Raw genomic sequence first — 7,156 nt, forward strand, 5'->3', positions numbered from 1 at the left:
ACTACGTTTAAAGAGTGTCTTAAGGGAGTTGCTGGTTGGATGATTGCCAAATGTATTTAATTAAATTTGAATAAAACAGAAGTCCTTATGTTTGGAGTGAGCTGTCCACTTACCCCTAGCATTTGCTGGTCAGAGGAACTCATTCCCCCCGCTTCCAAGTTCCCACTTCCTAAGCCGGAAATATGGAAATAATATTTGATTTTAATCTCTCATTTCCTGTACAAATCCAACAAGCAACATTAGTCTGCTTTGGTAATCTTAAATCCTTATAGAAGATGCAGCATTTGGTTCAGGAGGACACCATGGTAGCATCTACATCCGACGATGCCAACAGTCTATATTTGGCCTTTCCTGCTTTCTTAATCCAAAGACTCCAGACAGTACAAAATACAGCAGCAAGATTGATTTTGAGAGTTTCTTATCAGCAATCCCTCTCACCCTATTTAAAGTGTTTACATTGACTCTCAATCGTATAAAATTCAAAGCATCTATTTTTAATTTTAGGGCATTCTCAGGTGATGGTCCTCATTACCTGAGGCAAAGACTTTGTCCTTGTAAGCAAAGCAGATCTCTTAGGTCAAACAATCTCAGACTTCAGCAGGTCCCAAAGATCTCAAAGGCCAGGTGTGTGGGCAGACCTTTTGTTTTTCTGATGTCTAAACTGTAGAATGCACTACCTGTTAGCCTCCGAAGGATTTCTTCTGTGTCTATCTTTAAAAAAGAATAAGAAACCTTTCTTTTTGATAATGCATAGATGCTACTGTTCTTCTACCGGTAGAATAGATTTTCTTGCAGCGAGCACCAGGACACCTCTTATGAAGCAGCTGTGTGCTGTATAAATGCCATTTGATTAATTGGATTAGCAGGGATTTGTGAGGTGCTAATCTTACCTGGAAGGCTCTCTTTGCTAATAAATCCTCAAACCACTTCAAAACCATGCCCCTGAATCTCAATATCTTCAAGTCTTATGAGAAGGATAATGTGATTTACGGTATCTAATGCTGCAGCTAAATCTAGCAGAATTGATGTGGTTGGTGTATCTGAGTGCACTAGAGTCCTCAGCTCTCCTAGTACAGAGACATTGGTCAGCTCGGAATGGTATCCTTTCTGGAAGGCCATCTGTGCTGCATGAAGTAAAATGTTTGAAGTGATAAACCCAACTACCTGATGAAACACAGCTATCTCTAACACCATACTTAGGATGGGCACTTGGAAAACCGGCCTTTGGATAGAGAAGTCCTGTGTTTTTGAGAAATGGAGGTGGTTTTAAAGAAATCGGTTTTAAACCTTCTTTTAAGGATGCATTTAATATGGCTCTGGCCCACCTGGGGTGAGTGAATAGCAATTTATCGTAAATACTTTCCGTTCATTAGTCAGCCGGAGTCTCTGAAGCCCTGCACTCCTCTGGTATATCAAATAAATCACTGTGTCCAAAGAGAATGAGATCAGAGATTGTAGGGTTCCCAGAATGGCTGGGATGAATAATTTCTTCCTGAATTTCACTTAGTGATAAGAGGGCTTGGATGTCTTCCATCTTTTGATCGAATAAATCCAAGGTCTTATTATACTTCTCGTAGGAAGCAGTATCTTGTTCATGCAAAAGAGGGTTTTGAAAACAGTATATTTGAAAGGTTGGGCTGCTTCAGAATTTGGTAAGAGTAGCAATATGCCTTCGCTCTTCTGAATCCTAATTTGTAATACTTATTTGCAAGAGTCTATTTCGTTTTCACTACATGAGGTATGCTTGTGTTGTAGTTTGCACTCCAGAGACCTCAGGGTTCATTTAATGTTTTTTAATTTCAATATATACCAAGTATTTGATGGTTTCACACTTTTTTAAAATGTTCTAAGTAAGGCCAACACATTCACTGTTGTGGATAGTAAATAATGATGTCCCACAACTAGTAATGTTAAACAAAAGAGAAAGAGGTGCACGGCATTCAAATTATTAACTTAATAGAATGACCAAGAGCAATCAGTTATCTGATCATCATAATATTTTATTATATATATATATTTTATTTTTTTCAGTATTTATTTATTTTATGTATGTATCAATAAAAACCATTACACAATAAATTATTTTTTACAGTTCATAAAATTTGATTTAAATTTGGGTTTCTGACAAATCTTTTAAAACGGACCTATAAACTCCAAATTAAAATAAATATAAAAATTTCAATATTGCAGTTCTTGTGATGCCTTGACACGAATAATTGTTCCTTAAAAACTCGCTACTCGGACCGGGACCATTTTCCTCAGTTCTTTGTGAGGCCCCGTTATTTAAAGTGCAAGAGCTAATGTTTAAAGTGCTATCGTGCTAAGGTACATTTTAATTCAAATGTCTTCTTTCACCTTGTTCCGGGGTTTAAAATGTGCTGTCTTTGTTTTATTAAATCGCTCTTATAACAATAATTTCTATTGTTTACCCTTCAATTCTTTTGCTCAGAGTAATTACTGATCTTCCTTTGTACATTATGTAAACCCTGGATTAAAGTGCAAATGCAATGCAATGATCTTCTGGTTATGCTTCCCAGTTGTAGTTCTTCGTCGAGGTGCTGGTGCCCTAAATTGATTGTTCTAGTGCTTTCATATTTACTTTAACAAATTTTACTCCCTGGCATATGAGCGGGATAGAGGAGCCACCCAGCCAATAGGTTACCGCTTGCCTGCATGTTCGTATTTTTAACTCTCTAAAATTCTTTTCGCATTATCTTTCTTTCTGTCAGGTGACTCGGGCAAGCACAGAATATGTGTGCAAGACTTTCTTCCTTATATTTGCATAAGCAACATTCTTTGTTCGATGTCTGATCCTTCCAGGATGGCATTAGAATGTTTGTTTTCCATTTTCCAAAACTGTACTGCATAAACTGGTGTTTTATTTTTGATGATAAGTGTGCTGTAAGGTAATCCTGGTGCCATAGTTTTTCATAGGAATTTATCATTGAGCAAGCGTGACGTCTGAGTGCAAGACGTTTCTTGTCTGTTAAATATGAAAGATGCTTATTTGTGGCTTTTATTACTTTATAAAAGGCCTGTTTTCCAATACTTGCACCCTAGGCGTCTTGTATTCCAATTTCCTCGATAGCCTGTTTTAAATATAGTCCCCATGAGTCTTTTTTATTTTGCTGTATTTGCTCCTCTATATTTATATATATATGTATTATTATTCAATTGGATGTAAGATCATTATAAGCGTAACATACACAGAACAACAATCAAACAATTATGTCCATATCAATACGTAACTAAAATTAAAAAACAGCGAGACAAACTGTGAAAAAGTGTCTACACACAGTTGTGATACGAAGACATCTAATTATTGTATTTCTCTTAAATTTAAGAGATAGAAATCCAGTTTCTATTGAGTTAATAATTGTTAGAATGGATTGTTTTTTGCACACATTAGACTTTACTCAGGTCATATTAGGAAATCACAGGGGAAGTGACTGGAGCGCCAGGGTATCCTTACAGTCCTTAATGGTGCGTTCCTGAGATTGTCATATGACATTTAACCACTTTTGGTCTTGCTAACGTGGACACGTTTAAACTCCGAAACATTTCAGAGGTTCTCCTCAGGTCAGGGAACTGGTGCTGCCTTAATGTCAAAGAATGAAAAAGAAAAAGCGTCTTTGGCCTTATACTTCTGGTAGTCAGCAGCACGTCTGCAATTAAGGTACAAATTTATGCATATATATGTATATATAGAGACACGGAGGATCTGTGGCTTCAACAAGTCGGAAGCTAAGATCTGATTGACTGCTGCCACATCAACAGCGTTCCTGGGCTCGCAAGCACAAAGTCTTCTTCCAGCAGGCGAGAGCTTTAAAAATGCTCCCGTCAGCTGGGAGCAGACTTTTGATCTGTTTCCCTGCCTGCAGTGATGTGGGCAGGGAAACATTTCTAAGTAACTCCTGCCCATAAGTAGCTGCTCCCTGTGGGCAGGAGTAATGCTGGCTCCTGCCACATGTGGGGAGCTGACTGGGAGGTGGGGGCCTAAGGGGTACCCCTTGCATTACCCAAAGTGTGCATAGTAGGTGCCCTGAGAGGGCACCCACCTTTAATAATGCAGGCCTTGATGGGTCCTGGGAGAAGAAAAGGCTTGGGAAGAGGCTGCGCTGCTGCCCTCCTGTCTATTTTATGTACTGGCCCTGGGAGATGGGGTCCTCAGGGTCTAACAAGACTTGAGGAGGGTGGCTGTGTGGCCCCTCCACTTTAATAAAGAAAAAGGCAGTGGGGCTGGAGGTCCCCAGGACCCTGAGGATGGTTTTCCACAGGACCTAAGGCTTAGGGAGGGGGCCTATATAAGGATTTGGGGGGGGTTGGGTCCCTAGGGCCTAATGAGGCTCGTTGAGTGTAAATGTAAATGTAAATGTAAATGTATGGATACTTGTATTGCGCACGACTACCCGGAGGCCTCTCGGCGCTTGTACGAGGGGCCATCTGACTCCCCCCCCTTTAAAAAAAGGGCCTGGAGGATGGGTCCTCAGGGCCCAATAAGGCTCAAGGAGGAGAGACACTTGGTACCCTTCTCCTTTAAAGAACATAAGGCTCTGTGCTCCCCAGGACCTAATGGTCTTAATGAGGCTCAGGTAGGGGTGCCACTTGGCCCCCCTCCCCTTTAAAAAACATAAAACTCTGTGGGGGTTTGCTGCAGGGCCTGGTAGCAGGCCAGATCCTTTGGTCAACATCCCATCATGCCATGCATGACTTATGACCATACATGGCAGGGTGTCTGCTTAACGTGTGGTAATAAAATATTGCTTCAGGTTAAGAAAACTCTAGGGGCCTAATTTATGAGGCGTTACAACAGTTTTGCGCTTCCGTTGTGTCACTTTTTGTGATGCCTCAGTAGCGTAAAACATTCCCCCTGTTGCGCCCTATGTACAAAGTGACGCATCTAAGCAGATGCGTCACTTTGTAAAACCCTGCGCTATGTTATACCTGCATCAGGTATAATGTATGCAGGGGGCGTTCCCACGCAAGTAAGCCTCATAAAAGTGACGCAGTGAAATCTATGAGCTTTCACTGCACCACTTCTAGGTTGCAAATGCGTCAAAACCTTATGCCTGCCTAATGGCAGGCGTAAGGGTGACGCAGTGCTATATCCATAGCCCTCCCACCGTATTGCTGGAGTTGTGCCACGCTTCCGTCATAACTCCAGCAATGCGTCATTTTTGCGCCAACAGGTACGTCAGTAAAACTGATCTATCTGTCATTCCTTGCGACATGATGCGTCATACAGTAAATATGACGCATTCCATCATGTGGCAAGGGGGGTGCAATGAAAAGTGACGCATCGCTGTTTTTACATAGCGATGCATCACTTTTCATGAGTGACTCCCGAGAAATTTATTGATAAAAACAAAGGATAAAGTAACATTATAGTTAGGTGGGATAAAAAGATCTGTTTTTGCTTTGAAAAAAATCTTTGAAATTCACTTTAAAAAATCAAAGGATAAAGTATAATTATAGTTAGGCAAATATGGCAGTAACAGCATTAATGTGTTGAGCTAAGATAAACACAGAAATTCACCAGTTATAGTTAGCAGAGTTAAATATAACTTGTGCCCCCCGCCATGCCCTAGTTATGGCCTCACATATTACATCACTTATGACATGTTCTATGACATCACTGATGACATCTCAAATGACATCACTGAAGACATCAGTGTTGACATCACTTATAACATCATTCAAGCTTGCATATTGCACATATTGCTCTATAAACTAGTATGACATTAGAGGGCTGAAAGTAAATACAAAATACCTCAGAATAATATGAGACATCATTAATGCCCTCACAGATACTACTTCCTTAGGTGTAGAGAGCATGGGTTATGTGCAACATCGACCCTATACCATACACTTTACGGGCAGCATAGTTCACATCAACATTTAATCACAGATATATGGGAAATCCTCATTGCATTTGGTGTTCAATCTGTGTATAACTGTTCAGAGGAAGTCAAGTTCCTAAAAAATACTGAACATGTGTTCGAAAACAAATGCCCTACTACTGATAGCTTTTATCTGTATGAAACCCCTGACAGTCACCAAATCTACTTTGAGAAATGAAGTTGATATGAGTAGAGAAGTGGGTACCACAAACAGTATTCACTCTATGGAGAGAGTTTAACCTTTACCACACTGTTAGCACACAGTGAAACTCTCATGATAAAGACACTACAGAGTATTAAAAAGTATCTACTAAGAGTACATTCTATGCAACACTCGGCAAAAAAGACACTATTCGTTTAAAATAAGTAACGTCTGAAGGTGCTAAGGTTATACCACCTATAGCCTTCATAGTGTGGTGAAATCTTTACAGATAACCCATCTTCTGAATCAAAACAAGCACATGTACATAGCTTAATACCTGGTGCACACTGTCTTCTATGTTACATAAAAATTGTCATTCTGAAACGATTTTGTTTAATAACTCAAGGCTGCTTACAATTCTTAGTATGTTGTATGTACAATCTTTGTCCAGTTGCAGACGTTTTCTACAGAGCCTAAAAGCATGTGTGGAGCATGCTGAACACAAGTTGTCCACTGTCACCTGCACACAGGGTTAGTCTTCAATGTAAACACTTATAACATGTTCAATACCTCTACACACCTATGGTGCATTAGGAGCACATGCGTTTTGTAAACACTTCCACCCATTAGCTGGACCCAGGCTATACATAATTATGTAGAAAAGTAATATGGTAGCTACCCACCACTATGCAAACTTTGAAATAAACTACCACACTCTATTGGATGATGTCATAAGTGATGTTATCAATGGTCATTTGAGATGCCATCTGTGATGTCATGAATGATGCCATTGAACATGTCATGAGGGATAGAATATGTAAGGCCATAAGCAGTGCATGGCGGGGGCGCAGGATATAGTTAACTATAATTTATGAATTTCTGTTTTATTTTTTGTTTAAAACATTAATTTTATTCACTGACTTAGTCATCTAACTATAACATTACTTTATCCTCTGTTTTTTTTAGTGAATTATATACATATATATATTCACTTAAAAACAAAGGTTATAGTGACATTATAGTTAGGAATTTAATAATAATTTACTTTACATTAATAAACAGCTGAAGAGCAGGTAGCTCTATCTCAGAGTGCTACAAAATATTGGTAAGCTCA

Source organism: Triturus cristatus, chromosome 1_1, assembly GCF_964204655.1.
Source record: "Triturus cristatus chromosome 1_1, aTriCri1.1, whole genome shotgun sequence".
NCBI lineage: Eukaryota > Metazoa > Chordata > Amphibia > Caudata > Salamandridae > Triturus > Triturus cristatus.